The 25,620-nt window shown below is 40.8% G+C and overlaps 1 protein-coding gene across 3 annotated transcripts in view; it reads left to right on the top strand.

Annotated features, from left to right (window-relative positions):
* Positions 1-8,266: 8,266 nt before the first annotated feature.
* The window catches only part of BMAL1 (basic helix-loop-helix ARNT like 1), a 64,994-nt gene continuing 47,640 nt past the window's right edge, over positions 8,267-25,620 (top strand). For 2 of the 3 annotated variants that reach the window (XM_061610465.1, XM_061610468.1), the window contains exon 1: positions 8,267-8,481. The gene's annotated coding sequence lies outside the window, so the exon portion shown is untranslated. Of the gene's footprint in view, positions 8,482-8,519; positions 8,754-25,620 lie in introns of those variants that run through there. The other variant, XM_061610466.1, reaches the window with a different exon arrangement.

Raw genomic sequence — 25,620 nt, forward strand, 5'->3', positions numbered from 1 at the left:
ATCAGTGGGAGCTTGAAATAATAATCTGCAGACTGACTGATGTTTAAATTACATTGGTTTATTTCTGTGCCTACGTTAGTCCCACAATTGCTACCACCTGCAGTTTGTATAGATGGGCACAGTCTACTACAATGCGGTAGCTAGTGTTATGCAAAATAGTAGGTTTTATATTAAACAAACTTTTAAAAAGAAGGCTGAAGTCATTTATTTCTTGAACATGCCGACAACACATAATCAGGCTTTCCTAGTTTTGCAGGATGAATGACTGTGCTGCTTATATAGTTGAGGTCAGGTTCAAAAGGATTGTTCAACACTTTTAGGAAACGCCCTTCTTGACTGCAATCTGATTCACAAATATGAATGAATAATCTTCCTGGAATGTTTCCCTAAGTACTTCCTGTCCTCCTTTATAAAAGGATGATAAATATAGGGTGCTCCTATGTTGTGTATTTGCCAGTTATCAGGCACACACCTTTGGGTGAAATGATATACGTTCTCGTGTGCACAGAACATATAGAGCACAATCCAGACATCATAAGCAATTTTAAATTCCATTGAGCTCAACTTTCAGAAGGAAGGAGGAGTTTGCTCTCTTGTGTTGAAATCAGTGAGAGACATCAGAAGTGCTTACCTTTTGCTGGATCCATACTGCTAGTTGTTTACTTCTGTTGTATACACATTCTATAGCTGCTTGTTGGTGGCAGCAAAGGCATAGGCACCTGCAAACCCCACTTTTGAGTTTGATGTCAGGTGTAGGGCAGGTGGGCAAGGTGTGGGGAAAACAGCCTTATGGGTCAAATTAGGATCCCTGCCTAGACAAATCAGATCCATGGGCCAGAGGTTCTACTGCTGCTCTAAGCCACACAAATGAAATAAAATTCATGATAGTATGGGAAAACACACACAATCAAGACAGCAGTAATTTTATGATGATAAATACAATTACATATTTCTATAAAAATCTCAACCATCCACATTTAAAATAAATGTATAGAAATAGTGTCTACCGTCACTTCGTATAAAAGATACAGTTCAAAACAGTTGTGGCAGATGGATTGTCCAGTGTGCAGTTTTGGATACTGAAGAAGAGAATCCCAGAATAGTTCCAGTGAACTAGATTTAGTACATTCCTTTGGTTTGTCATTAGTTATGCAATAGCTCCTCTGGTGATCTTTTTTGCATAATTTCGTGGTCACTTTATCTGCTGAGATTTCTCTTCTAACAATCAGAAGATAGTTGGTTTCTTGGGGGAAAATATTTACTGGTTTTTTTGTTATTATTATTATTTTGGTTCTTTTTACTCATGGGGTGAATTTTCTTCCAGTAGTTTCTGCAATGAGTTCATATTTTTCCTTCACAATATTCTATGCCAACATTAATGATTTACTGTAAGGTCTATTGAAGGCACTTATACTTCTTGCACAATAGCCTAGGGGAGCAGGAGCTGCTGAAGCATAGCTCCCCTCAAGAACATTTCACTTTCCTTCCCTGAATTTCCTAACCCCTCCACAACAGATGCAGCGCAGCAAATGCTCTAGGTATGCAACATATATACAGAGCACTTAAGCACATAGGGCAGTAGTGTATGAGCTATGCTGATGCTGCTACAGCGATCTTGTGAAACTGTGAAATACTTCAGTGGTGGTTCGATGCTATGGCATATGAAGATCGTAAGATTGCGCAGCATCCCTGGCAGCATGATGTCATTGCTATGGTATTGCAGCAGTGATTCTGTGGCACTTTGCGGAGGTTGATGTTGTCATAGCAACTACAGAGTTGAAGCTGTGGCAGTGTGAGGGGGTGGTTGCAGTAGTGATGAGAGAAGTTACTATTATAACAGCACACAATGATTTTGTGTGAATCCTGTAGCATTTTGTTATGGTTTAGAGTCTGAGATACACTGCAATGGAATTGTGGGCATAAAGAATGGCAGGAGAGATAAAACCAAAGAATAGCAAACAATAAACTCTCTCTAGCTCAGCCTTTTCCAACCAGTGTGCCTCCAGATGTTGTTGGACCACAACTCCCATCTTTCCTGACCATTGGCAATGCTGGCTGAGGCTGATGGGAGTTGTGGTCCGACAACATCTGGAGGCACACTAATTCAGAAAGGCTGCTTTAGCTGCTTAGATGTTAAAGAAAAAGACCTATCTTGGCCTAGTGGCAAAATGACATCAACGGAGGCATCAGGTGAGCCCCCCAGGACGTGTATTCCAAACGCTGGGAGCCACAGCTGAAAAGTCTCTCTCCAGTTGTCACCCATTAAATTCAGGAAGTGGGACACCTGGAGAAGGACCTCAGATAATGATTTCAATGAATGGATGGAAAGATAACAGAAGAAGACATCCACAAGGCTTCTGGGTCCCAAACTGTGCAGGGCTTTAACAATAAGAACAAGAACACTTTGAATTGAGTTTAGAAATTAACTGGAAACTAATGCGAGCAGTTTCATCACAGATGAGATATTCTCCCAGCACCCAGCTTCTGTTAACAGTACAGCAGCTGTATCATAAATGTAACCATACTAATAGTGAACTTATTTTGAATTCTATCCTTATTCACTAATAGGCAAAAAACCTTGCTGTTTAAGAATGTACCTATAGCCCACAGATATTTCTATCCAACTTTAAAAAGCAGGGAAATTGCGCAGCTATAGTGAATGTGCTGCCCTACAAATTTGTCAAAATGCAAACACCATATGGGTTGGTCTTTCACAGTCCAATCCACTTGCTTTGTAGCTTGGAAGAATTTGGTAACATGTGCCTCTGAGCATATGGTGAGTGGTGGCAATACCTGCCATCTCCAAAGATGGAGAATTATATTTTTGTATGTTTGTTGTTCTTCTTACTTTGCTTCATTCCTGTGTTATCGTTTCTACAGAGAATCTAATCTAGAAACTTTTATTTCTCTCATTATTCATCCTAGAAACCTGTATCAAATTTATTTTTATTAATTTCAAAGCCTTTTTATTAGTGTGTCATATGATGGTGAAGACAGCCTTTTGTGTTTCAAACTGGAAGTTATGTTCTATTTCTATTTTGGGTAGATTAACAGTTGAATCTGAAACTGCAGTTTGATGTAAAATCAGACTGATTACAATATGTTGCTACTGCAGGAATGACTCTAGCTGTTGGAAAAAACAAACTTAGCCTGCCCAAGATGCATGTTTTCAGCATGCTATGTTTAAACCACTTCATTTAAGGCAAGGTGGGCACAGTCAATTAAAAACATAGAGCACACCTAGAATTTTTCTAGAATATATTTCACCTCCCATTGTTTTATCTTGTGCAAACTGAGACACTCTTGATGTCCACTGGAGACTATTCTGCAGAATAGTCAATGCCTTTATTCCACAATTGTTTTTGGAGATTTTTTAGTGTAAATTTTGCAAAGTATTGCTGTACTTCACAAATTCACAGAAATAAAAGCAAAACAAAATGATTTCATATAGGAAACTTCACTAAAATTGCAAAGTAAATCAGACATATTTAAAGTGACTATCTGAACTATGTCAACCGTCTTAATAATGTTGCTTCCTCCCTGCTAAAACAAGATCAGCACAGCACATGTCTTGTTTCTATTATTTGGGCTGATTGCAGGTGTTGCCACTGTGTGTTGTGTGTGGCGAAAAAATGTCGAACGAAGTCATGGTTCCTAGCAAGTTAAAAAGACATTTTACAACAAAACACTCACATCTTCAAGGAAAAGATTCAAATTATTTCAAAAGATTGTCAGAGCAGCAATTGAAACAAGCAAACCTTTTTTTTAAAAAAGATTAACAGTTTCTCAAAAGGCTGAAATCGCTTCTTATGAGATATCTGAAATGGTTGCACAAAACATGAAGTCACACACTCTACCCGAGTCAATTATTTTGCTAGCATGTAGAAAGATTGTTAAAACAATGTTGGGAAATGAAGCAGAAGAAGAAATAAGCAAAATTCCCCTCTCAAATGATACAATTTGTAGACAAATTACAGAACTGTCAGCTGACATAAAAGAAAATGTATGGAATAAACTTCAGAATTCAGATTTTGCTTTGCAAATTGACAAATCTACTGACATCAGTAACAAAGCACAGCAACTTGCATTTATACGTTTTATTGATGGAGACCAAATAGTAAATCAGTTTTTTGTTGCAAAGAAATGCCAGGTACTACAAGAGGTCAAGACATCTTTAATACTTTAACCGCCTACCTTGAAAAATGGAAATGGAAGTCATGTGTTGGCATTTGTATGGATGCAGCTCCATCTATGGTAGGCTCTATCAAAGGGTTTACAACGCTCGTAAAACTGCAAAATCCGAATGTTATTACAACTCATTGCTTTCTACATAGGGAGGTTCTCATTTCAAAAACATTAGGAATTGAATTACAAAAAGTTTTAAATCAAGTTGCCGAAATGGTTAATTTCATTAAAAGCAGACCATTAAAGACTCGTTTATTTAAGCAAATTCGTATTGATATGGATTCACAGTACAGATGCTTAATTTTACACACAGAAGTGAGATGGCTGTCAAGGGAGAAGGTGTTATGTTGCATACATGAACTCCAAAAAGAGATGCTTGCATTTTTTGAGGAAGAAAAACACAAACGCTTTTGTGAATATCTTCGCTGTGAATTTTGGATTTCCAGGCTGGAATATTTAACAGAGATATGTATATATGAAAATATTCTAACTTTGACAGATAAGCTAATTGCATTTCAGAAATGAATAGCAATTTGGAAAAATAGAGCTAGAGATAGTAATTTTGAAATGTTTCCTTTGCTACGTAAAACCCATATAAAAGAAATGAAGCTAAATATGAGCCAACAGTGTGATGTGGCTGCAAAAAAGGCAAATGCTACATAAGGCTGCATTAACAGAAGTATAGTTTCCAAATCGCGTGAAGTATTAGTTCCCCTCTATTCAGCACTGGTTAGGCCTCATCTTGAATACTGCATCCAGTTCTGGTCTCCACACTTCAAGAAGGATGCAGACAAACTGGAACAGGTTCAGAGGAGGGCAACAAGGATGATCAGGGGACTGGAAACCAAGCCCTATGAAGAGAGACTGAAAGAACTGGGCATGTTTAGCCTTGAGAATACATGACTGAGGGGAGATATGACAGCATTCTTCAAGTACTTGAAAGGTTGTCACACAGAGGAGAGCCAGGTTCTCTTCTCAATCATCCCAGAGTGCAAGCCATGGAATAATGGGCTCAAGTTACAGGAAGCCAGATTTCAAATGAACATCAGGAGAAACTTCCTAACTGTTAGAGTGATATGACAATGGAACCAATTACCTAGGGAGGTGGTGTTCTCTCCAACACTGGAAGCATTCAAGAGGCAGCTGGACAGCCATCTGTCAGTTATGCTTTACGTTGGATTCCTGCATTGAGCAGGGGGCTGGACTCAATGGCCTTATAGGCCCTTTCCAATGCTATGATTCTATGAATGCATAAGCTAGAGAGAAAAAAGAAGCCAGGCCAGGGAACATATAGCTTTACCTTGCTAAATATATGGGTTTTTCCTGGGGGTTTTCTTCCTCCTGTCCAGTCCCTTTTCCTTTTGTGACATGTTTTTTAGCTTGTAAGCCTGAGGGCAGGGAATGTCTTGTCAGTGACATGAAAGTCACTCTTGGAGTCTTTTTTGGCAGAAGAGCAGGACAAAAATGCTTATAAAAATCATGTTATCTCTAGTTCCTTAAGTGACTGTCAAGGTCCCAAGAGAACTGCCACTCCCCTACCTTCCAAGGGGTGCTTAAGCAAGACCCAGAGGTAAGGTAGAACCAAGGAAGGCCAGGTCAGAGGGCTTGTGCCATCTGCTCCTGGAGGGACCATTGGTCTGAGAGAATTCAGTTCTATATTTTGTACCATTTGCTTGCTTTGTCTGCGTTATGTGCCTTCAAGTCGACTACGACTTATGGTGACCCTATAAATCAGTGATCTCCAGTGGCATTTATTATAAACCACCCTGTTTAGATCTTGCAAGTTCAGGTCTGTGGCTTCCTTTATGGAAGCAATCCATCTCTTGTTCAGTCTTCTTTTTCTACTCCCTTGTTTTTCCCAGCATTATTGTCTTTTCTAGTGAATCATGTCTTCTCTTTATGTGTCCAAAGTATGATAACCTCAGTTTCATCATTTTAGCTTCTAGTGATAGTTCTGGTTTAATTTGTTTTAACACCCAATTATTTTTCGTAGTCCATAGTATGCGCAAAGCTCTCCTCCAGCACCACATTTCAAATGAGTTGATTTTTCTCTTATCCCCTTTTTTCAGTCCAACTTTCACATCCATACAGAGATTGGGAATACCATGGTCTGAATGACCCTGACTTTAGTGTTCAGTGATACATGTTTGCATTTGAAGACCTTTTCTAGTTCTCTCATAGGTGCCCTCCCCAGTCCCAGCCTTCTTCTGATTTCTTGATTATTGTCTCCATTTTGGTTAATGGCTGTGGCAAGGTATTGATAACCCCTGAAAAGTTCAATGTCCTCATTGTCGATTTTAAATCTTTAATACCTTAAAATTGTAAGCTACCTTGGCAAAAAGATGGTATATAAATCCTATAAATAAATAAAATGAAGACTGGATTAAGAAATAAATATTGTGGTACAAGTCCCAATCTATGTTAGTATTTTGTTGTTGTTGTTATGTGCCTTCAAGTTGGTTACAACTTATGGCGACCCTATGAATCAGCGACCTCCAAGAGCATCTGTCATGAACCACCCTGCTCAGATCTTCTAAGTTCAGGTCTGTGGCTTCCTTTATGGAATCAATCCATCTCTTGTTTGGCCTTCCTCTTTTTCTACTCCCTTCTGTTTTTCCAAGCATTATTGTCTTTTCTAGTGAATCATGTCTTCTCTTTATGTGTCCAAAGTATGATAACCTCAGTTTCATCATTTTAGCTTCTAGTGGCAGTTCTGGTTTAATTTGTTCTAACACCCAATTATTTGTCTTTTTCGCAGTCCGTGGTATGCACAAAGCTCTCCTCCAACACCACATTTCAAATGAGTTGATTTTTCTGTTATCCCTTTTTTTCACTGTCCAACTTTCACATCCATACATAGATATTGGGAATACCATGGTCACATTTGAGGACCTTTTCTAGTTCTCTCACAGCTGCCCTCCCTAGTCCTAGCCTTCTTCTGATTTCTTGACTATTGTCTCCATTTTGGTTAATGACTGTGCCAAGGTATTGATAATCCTGGACAAATTCAATGTCCTCATTGTCAACTTTAAAGTTACATAAATCTTCTGTTGTCATTACTTTAGTCTTCTTCACATTCAGCTGTAGTCCTGTTTTTGTGCTTTCCTCTTTAACTTTCATCAGCATTCGTTTCAAATCATTACTGGTTTCTGCTAGTAGTAACAGGGAACTTGTCGGGAATTTATCACGATAGAAATAACGGCTAATAGGGGCATTTTTAGAGCACATTTTAGGAGGAAGAGGAAAGGGGTCAAGAACTGGGAAATGTACAAGGCGGGCTGTTCTTCTCAAAGGCGAAGGAGCTCCCAAAGTAGACATCCAAGGGAGGGATTGGGAGGACAGGAGACTGCCTAACGAAGGTTGTAAGGCTTTAGGATAAGGGCGTGTTTTTCATAAGATATAATACTGTTAATTACTGTACCCTCACTTATCCCGAGCCTTCGGGTGGGATAGGAGAGAAAGAACACTTTGCAAGAGAGATAGCTGAGTGAAGGCTGCTTGGAAGATAAGAATTAAGTGGTAGCCAATTACAGGCAGGCAAACTGCAAACAAACATATGCTTCCATGTGGTACAGGCGAGGGTGTCAGAAAACTGCTAAGTACTCTGATTGTGCCCTATTCGTCAAGATCTGTTGCTAATCTCCTTCCACGAGGAGCGAAAACACGCAAAGGCAACAAAATCCTGTTAGTGCAGCAAATAGAAAAATAGACGTAGGTGTCCCTAGACGGCCACTGGCTGCCTTGTTCTGACGACAGCACCGCACGCGCAGGGGAAGCTGGGGCCCGGGCTCAGCCGAGCGCGGCGGCAGCGCTACATCCGGGTTCCACCCGCTCCAAACAGTCACTTACGCAACCGTTAACAGGAGCAACAACAGGGCAGCAGAAAGAGCGCGCGCGACTCTCCACAGTCCTGCACTTCCTCCTCCCTTCAATCCCTGTTATTTAAACAGGCGGGAGGAACAACAGCGTTATCCCCGCTTCGACTCGTTCACTTTTCAGCCGACGGTGCAGATTGGTTGACGGGTAGAGGGAGGGCCATGAAGTTCCTATTTGATTGCCTATTGGGCAACAGGTTCGCATAGGGGTTTTGTGATTGGTTGGAAGGCGGGCCGGGGCTTGGTGCGGGAGAAGAAGCCATTGGATGGAAAGTAGGTTAGTGGTGCGACGTTCAGTGGCAAGCCAGGCGGAAAGTAGGTCAGGTTTAGACACTGCTTACGCCGGGCGTCGTTTCTTTTGCTGTACAGCGCACCGCTGTGGGGGCCGCCTACCGTGACCCACCCCCGCCCTTCTAAAACGGTGAGAAATGGGAATGGGGGAGTAATTCGCCTCCGCTCTCAGACTGGGAAGAAGGGTAGGGATGGAGGTGGTGAGGGCGGGGAAAGCCGATCTGATCTGAGCTGATGGAGGAGATTCCTGTTTAATGACTAAGTGAGGGGAAGGGGGATTCCTGTTGGGGAATGCTCGCAAGCCGATTGGGGAAGGGGGAGCCCCAGTTGATTCCTGCTAAATTTAAGAAGAGGTGGTTTACCTTTGGACTGCATTATTTCCTGTGTGTTGTCCACGTACAGGTGGGTGGAGAGAGTGTATGTAAAGCATATAGTTATGTATGTATGAAACATATCTTAATAGATAAGGACGCATGTATACAAAGCTTATGCCATCATAAGTTTGTTAGTCTTTAAGGTGCTCCGAGACTCCCCCCCCCAACAGATTAACACAGCTGCTCCTATGGATGCAGATTTGAGATACTTTTATTTCTCAGGGCCTCCAGGTCAGTGCACTGAGGCCTCAGGAGGAAGAATGGATTTATACCCACGCAGACTTTTCCTGTCCCTGTGTCTCTTGGTTATATTATTGGGGCATTTGCTACGGAGGGAGTAAGGAAGTGGAATTAGATTATCTTCCTCTGGACGAGAGAGCAGGGAGATGAGTCTGTTTACCTAGGCATGTCCTTTTAAAACAGCAGCAAACCTATATACTTGCAATGCCACTTCTGTGGTATTTTGGAAAGGGTCTAGTTCAAACAAGAATTCTTTGGAAAAGGCCAGAATGGAACTGATACTGTAAATCTACAGTTGTCTTTTTTTTTTTAATTTTGGAAACAAAGTTAGGGGCAGCTTAGTATCTTGTAAGGCCTTAGTAGGCTGAACTTTTTTGTTTTTAAACTTCTGCATGGATACCAGAACAAGTAATGAGTGTTAATTTTAAAGTATAATTCATGCAAACTTATTAAGAGTCTAGACTAGGGAAACAAGATGACTGGGCCTTGTGTTTCTTTAGGAGGAAAAAGCTAACTTTGATGGGACTTACTCCCTAGTAATTGTACATAAGATTGCAATTTTAGTCTCATTTGCTGGGTTCTGATGCTTTTTAGCTTCTTGATGAATGGAGATATGCACTCCTTAATGTGCCCTATTCTGGTTCAGATTTATGAGCAAGGCACAAAGTTCTATGCTGGGTAAAATGATTTGCCCTGGTCATAATCTGAACTAGACTATTTAATGAAGAAAGCATTTATGTTATGTGTGTTTTCTCTTGCTGTTACTGAGATTGTGTCCATCAAGCATATCACACTCTTAAAAGCCTTGTTGCTTTTAATTTTGTTTCATTTTAGGCAATGCCCCATCACTCTCTTACTACAACACAGCTATCCCTCTTGATGCCTGATTATATATTTCTCACTGGCCCCTGAACGTAGAAGGATTACTCAGACTCATTCTTAAGTGATGTTTGAATAAATCTTGGTGTACAAGAGTAAAACCCCTGATGTATTGTAATGTTCAAGCAACATTACTGAGGGAGGACATTAAATGGGGGAAAAGGCAAATAGTTTTGTAACTGCTTGGCAAGTTGTTATATAGTTATTGATGATGCTTTCATAGTTCAGTGGTAGAGCTTGCTTGGCATGTAGACGGTTCCAGGTTCAATCCCACACATCTCCAAGTAGGACTGGGAATGTCCCAAGTCTGAAACCGTGGAGAGCCGCTGCTAGTCAGTGTGGACAATATTGAACTGGATGGACCAATGGTCTGACTTAGTGTAAGGCTATGTTACAGTGCTGCTTAACAGTGTAATCTGCTCTACATCAGGAGTGGAAAATAGGTGGATCTCCAGATGTTGCTGGACTACAACTACCATCATCCTCGGCCATTGGCCGCCGTGGCTGAGGCTAATGGAGTTGTAGTCCAACAACATCTGGAGGGCCACAGGTTCCCTGCGCCTGTTCTTATGTTGTTTGGAAGTAAGTCCTACTGTATTCAGAAGAGCTTACTCCAATTGTATTTAAGATTTTGCCTAAATATCCATGCATGTTAACCTACTGACTGGTGTATGCACCACTCTTCCATGCAGCAGGAGTATGTTACATTACCCACTCTGCACAGTTTGCTCACATTACCTCCTCCTGGGGATCCTGGGCTTATAGAATTGAGTCAGTAGTGGACATGTTGGCCATTTGCCTAACATTCAATGCCTATTTTCATTATGTTTTTTCATTATGGTTTGCCCCTGTTTTCCTGAGGAAAGTAAAATAGTTGATCCCAGATTTGGATAAAAGCCAATTTTTGTATGGTGCTGATTGTTTATACAAACCTTAGAGGGATCAAAAGGTACATAGAGGATGCTTCCAAATATTTATTTATTTATTTATTTATTATTATTTATTAGGCTTATATCCCGCCCGACTAGCGATAGCTCTCTGGGCGGTGAACAGCAGAAAAATACAATAAATACAATAAGAAAAACAATACAGTGCAAAAATCCAATTAAGTTATGTTAAATTAAAAAGTACAGTTAAAATGCTTTGGGAAATAGATCATATGAGGCATTTTATCTCTTTGCTTGCTTCCTAATGTGATTGCATTTGTCCTTAGACTAGAGAGAAAATGTACTTGCCCTCAGAGGCGTAACGTACTGACTGAGAATTCTTTTCTTGCAGGATAATATGTGCTTGTGAAAGCTTATTTATATGCGCTGGATATAATATGACAAATGTTGAAGCCCACTAAGTATATGTAGTTCCATTCGACACATTGAAACTGGTTAAGGCTGCAGTCATAACCATGCTTACTTGGATTAAGCTCCACGAGGTTCTAGGACGTTCCTCAGTGGGAATTACATCTAAGTAAGAACTGTTAGAATTGCAGGCTCACTTGGGATTAAGGGTCTTTCTAAGTGTTTAAAAATGTTCCCTTTAGTGCTGTAATTGCATTCGTCCCAGTGCCATTAATGTGACATCCTGAGTTCACATAACAGATGTGGGTTGGTGGGATTCTCTTGCTACTGTTCAGAATATGTATATTTGTAAACAAGGCTGGGTGACAGCTCTAGCTCTGGCTGTGCAACATGGGGAGGACATATCTAGCATTCACATAATAAACATTGTTCTATGCACACTTACCCCATTGAACTTGGAGGGACTTTGAGTAAAAATGCATAGGGCACTGTAAAAAAAGAAAAGAAAAAGGAAAATTAAAGTTAGGATTTTAAAAAAGAGTGGGAGAAGTGTTGCTGCTGGGAAAAAAGGTTGCTGCTGGAAAATAAAAAAAACAGCCCTCTAGTGCTGTAAGAACATAAGAAGAGCCTGCTGGATCAGGCCAGTGGCCCATCTAGTCCAGCATCCTGTTCTCACAGTGGCCAACCAGGTGCCTGGGGGAAGCCCGCAAGCAGGACTCGAGTGCAAGAACACTCTCCCCTCCTGAGGCTTCTGGCAACTGGTTTTCAGAAGCATGCTGCCTCTGACCAGGGTGGCAGAGCACAGCCATCATGGCTAGTAGCCATTGATAGCCCTGTCCTCCATGAATTGGTCTAATCTTCTTTTAAAGCCATCCAAGCTGGTGGCCATTACTGCATCTTGTGGGAGCAAATTCCATAGTTTAACTATGCGCTGAGTAAAGAAGTACTTCCTTTTGTCTGTCCTGAATCTTCCAACATTCAGCTTCTTTGAATGTCCACGAGTTCTAGTATTATGAGAGAGGGAGTAACATGTAGTAACATGGAAGGGAACACACAACTACCAAGGCCCTGTGTACATATATATATATATGTTCAAAAAAAATAGCATGAACATGGGGCACGAGGCATTGTCTTCTCACTTATGCCACAGGCACTATCCAGTAAGTGCCCACCACATTCAAATAGTCACATTCTACACGTCATTCGCAGTAGCAATGAATGTGCTGGCTTGAACAACAACACTCCCCAACAACAAAATAATGTGATTTGAGTGCCACAAAGCTGCAGTATTCTTGCAGCAGAAATACTACCTCAAGGGTAAATGCTAGGTTCCATTCAACAAATTAGTTGCACATATATTTTGCTGTAAACTGATCATCTAAGAGATTACTGAGTGCATTGAATCAATAGTAATTACTTCCAAGAAAGTGTATTCAGGACTGTGGTGCAAATATAGGAGGATAATTCTAATACTTCACCTAAAATATTACTTAATATAGCTATATTGGCCTAAAAATAAATACCTCAGGCTGCACTCTAATACACTTAACTGGAAGTCCCATTGAACCCAATGGAGCTTACTTCTGAGTAGACATGTGTTGGATTGCAGCCTTATTTGGTTTGATAACTGGCCCCAGATTAAGCTGTGAGCTGCTAACCATAAATGATGCTACAACATTAAAACAGAGTAGAGCAGGTAAAAATGATACAGTTAAAAAGATTACCTATATAAAACTGTCATGCCTTCTGATTGCTTAACCTCAGTTTCTGAGTGAGAACCAAAACAGAAGATGCTACAGTGCTTTATAAAACATTTATGGCTTTGAGGGGGCTGGAGTTCTGTAGTGTGCGGCACTCTAGAACCGAAGTGCATCGCATTACATCTTTGTATGGTATTTGAACAAGATAGATGATATTGCTAAGACTGCTTTTTCACCTTTAGAAGCCATATGGGAAGAGCCAGGTATGTTTGGCCCGAAACATGTTGGTTATATTTTTTTGAAACAAGTACAGAATTGAAAGTCTAATGGTATGTTTTGCTAGGTCTCCATAAAATTGACAGTGTGCAGTACAAGTTTTTGTTGAAATAATATACATAAACAATTGGTTTGAAATAGGGATCCTAATAGGGAGTTTATTGAGCCTACTCTGTCCCTTCCTTCTTCTTCTTATCTTTATTTATACCCCGCCCTTTTTCCAAAACTGGAAATCAGGGCGGCTTACAACTAAAAATGGGTACATATAATTTGGACATATAAAAATCTACATTTAAAATAGAATTAAACTCATTACAGCATTAAAACAATTAAACATCACCTAAAAATACCTAAAACCAATTTAAAAATAATATAATCAAACAGTAAAACAATACGGGATACCTCTAGAAGTCCTGTCTTAAACAACTTCTTACTGAACTGTAGTTGGCTATGTGTTCTGGAACAGACCCTATCATTGCCATGAATGTGAGGCCCTTCCGTCCTGGGTCACTGAATACCTTCTTCTTCTTCAAGACACCTCCCAAATGTGTGTCAATATATTTCTGACTTATAGAGAATTAGATAGAAGGTTTTCATGTAGGTAAGGGCAAAATCAGGAGAGTGAGAGAGAAATATTCAAAGCTCTGCAATCCACTTTACAAACCGTGAGTCAAGCTAATGCCAGTTGCGCCTTAAAAGTGATAGAAAACAATTATAAGCCACATTGGTAAGTTTCACAATTTTATTCCAGAAGAAAAAGTAATAGAATAGGTTTTTTGTAGTGCATGGTAACTTGATAGAAATTAAGCCCTATAAAGATATACTACTGTAATTTTATTAAATACTTGAAAAGATAATATGGAAATTACATATTTAATCTGTGCTCAAATTCTAAAGTTTGACCTACCTTTGTTTAATTTAGGTGTCCAGAAGTTCCCTAAAAGTATCATTTTCTGAATCAAACGTTCTAGAAAGTTTTGAACATTCTATTTAAGAGCTCGTATTTATTTAATATACTTATGGGGTATATGTGTATATTGTATATTGTATACCTCTTCTGTCATACTCTGCTAACAGCCACTGTGTCATGGACTACAGTAGAGACGAAACCATTATTCCCCAGCAGTGCACTGGTAAACCTATCCTATTATGTAATAGTTCTATAGGATACAGTTTATAGCAGCCTCCAGCCTAGGTTAAGAGCTGATGTACTAGATGAGATGTATAAATGACACATACAAAGATTAAGTGATTCCTGCCCCCCAAATAAAAGGACAAGCTAACCTCTTACTGAGGTAAATGGGGAAAAACCAGCAATTTCTTCCACTTCCTGCCATCGATTGTACGTATAAATTTAATGTGGTTATATGCCACTGTCATTTTCCTGCTTTTTATGTACAGAATGCCTGAAACCTTTGTTTCATAGTTTTTTATTGTTATTAATTCCAGCAGTGAATTTTAAGATGTGAGTTGATGTTGGCTAGCTGCAGGCCTTGTGTATTATCTTATTCTCCCAGTGTGTGTGTGTGTGTGGGGGGGGAACCACCCGTGTACATGACACATTAACTTGATGCACATGAACTTGCTGAAAACTCTTGCCTATCTGGCCACCATGTCATCCTTCAAAATGGGATTACTTGTTTGGAGAAGGAAGGTGTGCCAAAGTTCCTGCCAAAGGAAGCCAAAGATCTATGGAGTTGAATTAGGCATTTTCCATGTCATGCTAAATGTACATAGACAATGGGAGGGTCCTCAGCACAGAAATGAGTACATGTGTTGCATGTAGAAAGTCACAGTTTCAATTTCTGTCATGGATGTCTGGTTGCAGGGATGGAAAAGACTTGTGTTTGAGTCCTTAGATATCCCCAGCTAGTCAGAATAGACAAATGGAGCTAGATTGACCAAGGTTTGGCCCGGTACAAAGCAGCTCCATTCAGTGAAAGAATCTTGTATGAATTCTGCTGTATTCTTCTAATGTGTTTAGGAGTAGCTGGAGAAGATGTGGTATACACATGGAATAAATAATCAAGATTGATATTTTTCTCTTTGGCATTCGATGACATTCAATTAGTTTATCATGAGAAAGGTAAAACCCTTGATATTATAATTGGAGCTCAATCAATAACTTGATACCTAGGATACCTCTAAGTAGAGCAAAAATTGTTTCTGACATTTGCTATAAATCTAAAGGGGAACATTAACCCCTTTGCACTGCTTTCGGCAGCAGGTAATACGTAAAATCAGCTTTGAACTCCATTAACACTCAAACTCTTGGCAATTCTCCAACAATGAAGCAAAAAACCTGAAGAGTAATAAAAACTCTTGATAAATTATTCCTTCTTCCTCCCCCATTCTTATAAATGAACCATTTGAGTTACTTGTGTCTAAAGGTCGCTTTAAAAACCACTTCCAGGTCATTTTTTTCACCCACAACTGCAATGAGTATTAGTTGACATTCACAAACTTTGTAACCTTTTCGACCTCCTGCTATTTGGGAAGCTTGGTATTAAAGAGACTGAACAGCTGAGATGTTTCCAAGACAGCTGCAGGAGCTGGAAAAGCTTGTGATGTTGCTTTGATGCTACACTGTAGTGTGCTGGGTTATTTTCTAGTAGGAATGATGCCAGTGGGCTCCTCCTACAGCAAACAATATTGTCTGTGAATGGCATATCCCATTCTAAAGATCTTGTAACCCCATTCACAACTCTCAGAAATTTATTCACACCCTAGTCTTAAACACATTAACAGCCTGATCCTGTGTACATCCTGTTGATTTAAGTAATACTTACCCTCAGTTAATTTTGCTGCCTTGTTAGAAAATAAGGATCATTGGAACTTGCTCTCTCATGGGTGCTTAGGATGGCAACCTCAAGCTCCAGTCATATGTATACTTTATTTCTATAAAATAATTTCTAGATGGCTTAATATTAAAAAAAATCCTGAGTGATACATAAAAACAAAGTATAATAAAAACAGTAAAACTGCATTATGAAAGAAAGCCAGAAACAGGTTAAAACAGGAATTCAAAAATAACAGTCCAATCTTATGGATTAGGAAAGCCTGGGCAAAGATGTGTTTTCACAGAACATTTGAAGCAAGTAACAGATGATGCTTCACATATGACAGAGGGCACTCCACATTGAAGGGTCAGTGGCAGAAAATGCCCGATTTCAGGACACCGCCCTGTCCTATTCTGTAGGATGCAGTGCCACAACTAAAATTTCCCCAGGTGATCTTGCATATCTATACAGGAGCAGGCAGTCTTTTACGTAACCTGATCCCAAGTTGTTCAGAGTTTTATATGCTAACAGAACATTGAATGTGGCCTTGTAGCTGGTCGGCAGCCAGTGCAGTTTCCTCAGCATAGGTGTAATGTGAGCATTCAGGTGCTTTACTCAACATCTTGGCTGCATCATTCTGTACCAGCTATAGCTTCTGGACCATTCTCTAGTGAAACCCCACATAGAATGCATTACAGTAGTCCAGTCATGAGGTTATCAGCACCAAACTATCCCTGTCCAGAAAGGGGTGTAGATGGAGTTGCAAGCTAAGTTGATTATAGGCGCTCCTCTCCACAGATATTACCTGGGCCTAGATCTTTGCCACTGTGCGTGACTAGCTCCCAATCTGGAGTTAGGGAGTTTATCAGCTTTGGATGGAGTTCCACTGCTTCTAAAGGCTCTTCTCAGTAGGGAAGGAACAGGCACGTTGTTTTGGAGTGCTCTAGGAGTCTTGAATGTTCCCAAAATTCAGTCTCCAATTCTTGGTTCTCACTTTTCCATTCCCTCTCCTGAACTGGGTCGGGGGGGGGGCAAGGTAAATGTTACTTGCAAGTGTGTGAAACTCTCTGTGTCTTTAATTGAAAGCCCCCTCAGGAAGATGTACATTTGATTGGAAAGTGTGGTTGGATGCATTACTGTAGTAGCAAATTCAGAAGTGCAGGATCCCTTCTTGATAGTCACAGCCACACCCCTCCCCCTTTTTCCTGCTGGGTTGAAAATGAGATCTTTGTTAAGGCGTTCTGCCACAACAACAGGTGTCCCTAGCAGCCAATAAGCTTGAAAGGGAAGAGTGTTCCCTACTGAGAAGAGCCTTCTCAGTGGCTGACTCACCTTTCATTCTGATTGGCTCCAGTCAGCAGGAAAGGACAGGGAAGCATGTTAGAAAACTCTGCTCAGTGGCCATCACAGTCCCCTTGATGCTGATTGGCTGGTAGGATGCTGGAGACATTGGGACCCTGCTGCCAAAAAAGTAAGGGGTCTAAGACAGTACCCTGGATGACTACACCCCTTGTTGGATGTGTGTACTTTTCCCTGCTAGCTGTTTTTCCATTCAAAATCTTCCTCCATCCTACAGCTGCTTTTCTCCCTGGAGGAGAGGAACAGCTGGTGAGAAAAGTGGTTAACTATCCAATCTTTCTGTCATTTTTTACTTAAGACTGCAGCCGCCTGAGGCTGCTTTTCATTTTTCTAAAAAAAAAGAATGAGATAGTTAAATATTGGAAAGATAGGAGAAGAGGGGGGAAAGGAGTGGATGTTAATATGTGAAGTATCCTTTCCTGCTGATTGGGAGTTGGGCCAATGGACATGGAGCAAAAACACCTCTTCATAGGGTCTTGCTAAAGACATAAAGTGATGCTCAAAAATGGACACTGTATGTTGTGTTTATCCAGCCATGAGAGTGGCTGTATACTACAGTCAGCATGGATTTTTTGCATTCCGCAATGTTAAATTGAAAATACGCCCATGCCATTCTGCTGCTTCCCATAAGCTCATTTCAAAACAAAACCTTGCAAAATATATAGTCCTGAAGTCAGAGGGTTGTTAAGCAAGCGTTTCTAAGTTTTCATGGCGATACATAACCCATTCAGGGAAAATCGAGAGTTCAAAGTATGAAACAAGAGGAAAAAAATCCAGACCCCTGTTAGACTATTTTCTGTCAGTGGCCTCATAATTTGTTGAAATTAATTAAAAATCGGTCATGTTCACAGACTACCTGTAATCCTTTTACTGACCTCGCCCCATACTTTGACCTTCATCTTCTGCAGTTTCAAAGTTTAGATAATGCCTGGCTGATTTTTAATTAATTTCAAAAAATTAATTTTAGAGTCAGTGATAAGAATGGGCATGCTCAGCTGTCAGTGTTCTAAAAGCCAGACTCACAGCTGTTTGGCTTGGCTAATCGGGGCCACACCCTTGCCAGACATTTATTACACTTTAAACAGTCATGGCTTCTCCCAAAGAATCCTGGGAAGTGTAGTTTGTGAAGGGTTCTGAGAGTTGCTAGGAGATATCCAGTTCCCCTCACAGAGCTCCAGTGGCCAGAGCGGTTTAACAGTCTTCTGGGGATTATTGTTCTGTGAGGGGAATAGAGTATCTTCTAGCAACTCTCATCACCCTTCAGAAAACTACACTTCTCAGGATTTGGGGGGGGGGAAGCCATGACTGTCTAAAGAGAAATCAAGGTCTGGTGTGGATGTGGCCGCTGACAGCTTTGGTTTAAATTTGGGTTGGAGACTACATCTGCCTGCTGTAGAATAAAAAGGTGGGGGAAACCCTGAAAAACAATGATACTGTTCACAATGTTTTCTTTTTGGAAAGGAAAGGGGATTTCCCTCTGCCCAGTGCCTACTCACCCAATCTCCCCTCCCCCTCCCCTCCTCCTTCCTCCCTACCCCTCCCCTTCCTCCCCTTCTCTCCACCAGGTCAGTTTCATGTAAGCATATCCTAAGCATGATTGTACAAAAGTAAATCTCACTGAACTCAAAAAGCATGCAAATAATCAAACCTGCCCTCCCCTCCTCCTCCTCTCTTCTATCCTCTCCCTCTTGCCCTTCCTTCCCTCTTCCTTCACCCCTCATTGCCCCTCCTCCTCCTCCCCATGGTCAGTTTTATCTATCCTAAGCATGATTGCACAGGAGTAAATCCCACTGAACTCAATAAGCATGCAAATGATCAGACCTGCCTTCCCCCTCCTCTCCCCTTCCCTTCCCCTCCCCTCCCAACTGCTCCCATACCCCCCATCCTGTCCTTCCCCCCCTCTCCTCTCCCCTCCTCCTCCGTTCTTCCCCTCCCCTCTTTCTTTTTCATCCTCCCCAGCCCATTTCAGCCTTCCTTCCCCCATGGTCAGTTTCATCTGTTCTAAGCATGATTGCATGGGAATAAATCCCACTGAACTCAATAAGCATGCAAATGATCAAACCTGCCCTTCTCCTCCCACCTGCTTCCACCCCCTCCTGTCCTCTGCCCTTCCTCCTCCCCTGCCCCTCCCATGTGGTCTGTTTTTCTTATCCTAAGCATGATTGCAGGGGAGTAAATCCCATTGATCTCAATAAGCATGCAAACGATCAATCCATTCTCAGCAAACTTGCACAGGATCCCATTTCTTACCTCCTGGATTAAAAAGCAGAGAAATTCACTAATAGGCAAAAAAAACCCCTTGCAGTTGAAGAACATACCTATAGCTAATACATACTTCTATCAAATTTTTAAAAGCAGGGAAATTGGGCAGCTATAGTGAATGCACCAGGGGAGCAGGAGTCATGGCCTCCCCTCTGAGATATTATACTACTCTATGAATTTGTCAAAATGCAAACACCATTTGGGTTGGTCTTTCACAGTCCAATTGGCTTCCTGTGTAACTTGGAAGAATTTGGTAACGTGCCTCTGAGCATGTGGTAAGTGGTGGCAACACCTGCAATCAGCCCAAATAACGGAAATAAGACATGTGGTGTGCTGATCTTGTTTTAGCAGGGAGGAAGCAACAATATTAAAAGAGCTGGTATGGTTCAAATAGTCACTTTAAATATGTTTGATTTACTTTGCAATTTTAGTGAAGTTTCTTATAGGAAATCATTTTCTTTTGCTTCTGTTTCTGTGAATATGTGAAGTACAGCAACACTTTGCATAATTTACACTAAAAATACAAGAAACATAATTGTGAGTTAATGGCACTGAGTATCCTGCGGAATAGTCTCCAATGGACATGAGGAGTTTCTTAATTTGCACAAGATAAAACAATGGGAGGTGAAATATAATGTAGCAAATGTCTAGGTGTACTCTGTTTTTAATTGACCATGCCCACCCATCCTTAAGTGGGGTGGTTTAAGCATAGCAGGCTGAAAACATGCATCTTGGGCAGGCCATGTTTGTTTTTTCCAACAGTTTCATTGCTTAAGTAGCAACATACTGTAATCAGTCTGATTTTACATCAAACTGCAGTTTTAGATTCAACTGTTAATACACCCAAAATAGAACATAACCTCCAGTTTGAAAAGCAAGAGGTTGTCATCACCATCATATGACACTGACCAATAAAAGGCTTTGAAATTAATAAAAATAAATTTGACACAGATTTCTGTGATGAATGAGTGAAATATAATTTTCTAGGTTAGATTTTCTGTAGAAACAATAGTAACATAGGAAAGAAGCAAAGTAAGAACAACACCAGCAAAATACAAAAAATGTAATTTTCCACCTTTGGACATGTAGTCCTGATTGCAGGTGTTGCCATCATTACCATCTGATCAGAGGCACATGTTACCAAATTCTTCCAAGCTACACAGAAAGTGGATTGGACTGTGAAAGACCAACCCAAATGGTGTTTGGTTTTTTACAAATTTGTAATCAGTCGAGGGAATTATGCATTCCTTGCCCACCTCCATTTCTTCCCCCAGTGTACCATACTGCCTATGTTTGTCAGGGTCCTTCCAGGAATTATAGATTCAAAATTAATGTAAGGCTACTTGAAGAAAAAAATTCAATGTAGACCACGACATCTAGAGTCAGTTATTCATAGCAAATAAAAAGCCACATTTTTGGCAATCATCCTTCTAATTCACCGTTTCCATATACCCAGATAAATCACTCTATATATATTCATAATATGCTGCTTGCATTATTTATTTTACTTCATGGTAAACATTAGGTTGGACTTTTTCTTATTACAAAACATGCTGATTATTGCTGGATGAAGATGAAGTAGTTGATCTTTATCCAGGATTGCCTCTTTAACATTTTCCTTCTGAATTCATAATATCTGAATTCACTTATTTCCTGAAAGTGAGTTTACTCTCTCTGTCTATATTGTTTGATACACAAGTAATTTTTACTTTTTTATTTGCTGGCAAACCTGTGTTGCTTACTGTTTAAACATAAATTTGTACAAGATATCATTAAACTTGTACCCCCTGCTTGTTTTTTTAGGACAAGATCCAATGTTCTGCCAGCAGATGTAACAGGATAACACTTCCTTTTCTCCCTCTGTGCTTCCATTGTGTTCCAGATGGTCCCCCAACCTTCTGGAGCAGATTTGGAGGGCATTCAGGGGGAAGGAGAAGGGGAAATCTTTTCTGCACACGTGTATGCCCATTATGTAAGTGGGCTGCCATACCGTTATTATGCTCTCCACTCAGTATATCCGAATTTGACTTGGGCATAGAATCTTAGAATAGCAGAGGTGGAAGGGGCCTATAAGGCCATTGAGTCCAACCCCCTGCTCAATGCAGGAATCCAAATTAAAGCATATCTGACAGGTGGCTGTCCATCTGCCTCTTAAATGCCTCCAGTGTTGGAGAGCTCACCACCTCCCTAGGAAATTGGTTCCATTGTTGTACTACAGTTTGGCAGTTTTTCCTGATGTTCAGCCGAAATCTGGCTTCCTGCAACTTAAGCCCATTATTCTGTGTCCTTCACTCTGGCATGATCAGGAAGAGATCGTGGCCCTCCTGCGTGTCAATCTTTCAAGTACTTGAAGAGTGCTGTCATATCTCCTTTCAGTTTTCTCTTCTCAAGGCTAACATGCCTAGCTCTTTTAGTCTCTCTTCATAGTGCTTTGTTTTCAGTCCCTTGATCATTCTCGTTGCCCTCCTCTGAACCCGTTCCAGTTGGTCTGCATCCTTCTTAAAGTGCCAGAACTGGACAAAGTACTCAATATGAGGCTTAACCGATGCTGAATAGAGGGAAATAAATACTTCCCATGATTTGAAAACTATGCTTGTTAATGTAGCCTAAAATAGCATTTGACTTTTTTGCAGCCGCATCACACCATTGGCTCATATTCAGGTTGTGATCAACAACAATCGCAAGATCTTTCTCACATGTAGAGTATCCCCCATCTTATAACTGTGCATTTGGTTTCTTTTTCCTAGGTATAGAAGGTTGCACTTATCCCTTTTAAATTCCACTCGGTTGTTTTCAGCCCAGTGCTCTATGCCTATCAAGCCCAATGCCTATCAAGATCCCTTTGAATTTTGTTTCTGTCTTCCAGGGCATTAGCTATCCCTCCCAATTTTGTATCATTTGCAAATTTGCTAAGCATTCCCTGCACCTTCTCATCCAAGTCATTCATAAAAATGTTGAAGAGTTGTAAACCTCCCAGAGAGCTTCAGCTATGGGGTGGTATACATATCTAATTAATAATAATAATAATAATAATAGCACTGGACCCAGGACTGAGCCCTGCAGTACCCCGCTGATTACCTCCCCCCAGTTTGAGAAGGAACCATTAATAAGCACTCTTTGAGTATAGTGTCTTCTGCACTTTGGCTAACATATTATTTATTTATTTATTTAATTAATTAATTACACTTTTAAACCGCCCTATAACAACAAGCTGTCAGGGCGGTGTACAATATTGAGCTGTCTGTCTATAGCTATATTTTATTTTGCATTTTGTGCCCATGAAAAATAAAGTTGAGATAATGGCCTGGTTCAGATATAACACTGAATCATGTATGGGTCATGTGCTTCCCTCTCATCCTCTGGTAGATGGTTGCAAGTTGATCTCTGTCAAAATCTCCAAGGAGCTGTTTATCCATAGGTTTTCAAGTATTTTAAACTCTGAGGACCCAGGTTGGCATCAAGTAATTGGGATAACCCTGCTTGTGTGAAAGCAGCCCTTTGGGCATTTCATTTGTGCTGACAGAATCTGTGTTTGACTTGGAATCTGAAACAACATTCAGCTTCATTCTCCACCTTTTAGCCTGTCAATCTGATCTTGTGAATTGCCTACTGCAGCTCTCCCCTCAGTTAATTTGCTCAGTGGAGAAGTGGAGGATTTGTGCTGGCAGCTCCAGTCCTATACCCCTTCAGAGAACACTGCTTCTCTCTCTCTCTCTCTCTCTCTCCCTCTCTCTCTCTCTCTGTCTCTGAACATGTGAAGTGCTCTATGGGCATTAGGTGGGTAACTGTTGAAGAGGTTTTAGAGTAGATAAACCTATGGTTTGATCCCTTAAAACAGTGCTTATAGTTTTAGGCAGTAACATGGACATGTGCAGGTGTCGTGCAAATCAAGAACCTAGACCATGTTGCTACATTAACATATATGTAGCCTCTGATGTGTTGACATTCCTCTGGGCAAGGGTTAGTGGTAGAGCACAGGTTTTGCATACATAAGGTTCTGGTACAAACCCTGAGATCTTTAAGATCAGGGAGTGGATGAAAGGAAAGACCTCAATCTTTGGAGAGCTGCTGCCAGTCAGAACAGACATTACTGAATTAGATGGACCAGTAGCCTGCAGCTTCATACATTCAGAGGCTATATTTTCTATTTATAATTGCATATTTGGATAATAAGTTATGGAATCAATAGCTGAAGTTTTTAAAACACTGTAATTAGAGGTATGGTCATCTAGATAGCAATGGGCCATCGAGCTTGAATATAGTGGTTAAGGTGTTGGACTATGACCTGGGAGACCAGGGTTCAAATCCCCACATAGCCAGAAGCTCACTGGGTGACCTTGGGCCAGTCACTGCCTCTCAGCCTCCTGAAAACCCTATTCATAGGGTCGCCATAAGTTGGAATCGACTTCAAGGCAGTACATTTACATTTTTTTAAAGCCAAAGGATTGTTTTTAATTAGCATTGCAGTGGGGTGAATAATAGCCATTGTCAAGTGGTAACTTGCCACAGTAGGTTTCTAAATGCCTGGACAGCAGATGCTCCATAGCATCTGCTCATATTATGAGAATTTTACCCACATGTCTGCATCTGATCTAAAATCCAGGGCAGCACGGAAAGATCAAAATTGTCCTTATAGTATAGGTAGCAACTACAATTGGTGATTGCCCATGTAATTGTGCGACTATACAGTAAGTCAGAGGTGGGGAACCATAGGTCTCTCTAGCTGGCCTTTGGGATCCTCCCAGGCCACATCCCACAACACCCTTGCGTCACACCCTCCTTGGGTGTTTTTGCCTGGCTGGAATGTGCCCTTGAGCTCTGGTAACCCTGAACGCTGAGAAATTATCTTGCTTGCCTGGGGAAGGATTGAGAGGGGTATGTGTAGAAACTAAGTACTTCACAAAGGTCACATTTATGTTCGTTGCTCCACCCACTCTTGCCTCTGACCCTGCCTACCACTGGCATGTGGCCCTTGGAAGGTTGTCCAGAAGGGAATGTAGCCCTTGGGCTGAAAAAGGTTCCCCACCCCTGCAGTAAGAGTAGCACTTGGTAAACATCTGTTATTGCCGAGAATGTCTCTTTTTCTACCAAGGCCTCATGTCACTCTACAACTGACTACAGTCTTAAGCTCACTTACTTAAAGTACACATTGAACTTGGTGTTGCATGGCTGTCATCCTAAACATACTTTTCTGGAAGTATGCCCTATTGAAATCATGGGTTTCAATTCTTAGTAAATATAGCAAAGATTGTTCTATAAAGTTGATTAACTTAATGTTGCCCGTTTGATTCCTTGGAAGAATTTTATTAATCTAACAACGGTGGATATGCTTAGTTCAAGGATTTATATTCAACTAAGTCTTACTAAGAGTATATCCACTGAAATTAATGAAACTGTTAGTCATGTCAAATAACTTCAGTGGGTCTACTCTGAGTAGGGCTAGTACTGAATGTCACCCTTTGACTCTTCCTTATTCCAGTGATTTCACTGAATACATTGTGAATAAATACAACACATATTTTAGGGCAAGTGACCAGTTAACTTCTGTTGCAGTTTCCAATTCAGAGTCTTGAGGAAATTGGTCTTGGTTTGGCAGACTTGATAACTGATAAGTAATGTGGCAAAAATTTGAATACAGATGTATGTTTAACCTGTTTTTGCCTGACGTATAAAAATTTGCCAACATGGTGCCTTGCAGATGTTTTGAACTATACTTCCCATCAGACCTACTCAGCAGAGCTGCGCTGGCTACTGCTAGTGGGACTTGTAGTTCAAAACATCTGGAGGGTATCAGGTTGGTGAAGGCTAGTGGGATGTAATACTTTGTGTTAGTTTTAGGTTTGGTAACTGCAGCTGGTGCAGAATACGACAGCCACGTGGTTGACCAGGGAAAGATGGTCCACAGATACAATGGCTGCACTGGCTATCCATTAGTTTCTGGGCTCAGTTCAAAGTGTTGATTTTGACTTATAAAGTTTTATGTGGCTCAGGACCCCAATATCTCAAGTACTGCCTCTCCCTGTATGAACTGACCTGGACCCTGCGTTTGCCCTTCTTCGTGTGCCCCCTCCATGGCAAACTCCCAGAGAGCTTTAGCTATGGGG

The sequence above is a fragment of the Rhineura floridana genome, chromosome 2 (genome assembly GCF_030035675.1).
Source record: "Rhineura floridana isolate rRhiFlo1 chromosome 2, rRhiFlo1.hap2, whole genome shotgun sequence".
In the NCBI taxonomy this organism is placed as follows: Eukaryota; Metazoa; Chordata; class Lepidosauria; order Squamata; family Rhineuridae; genus Rhineura; species Rhineura floridana.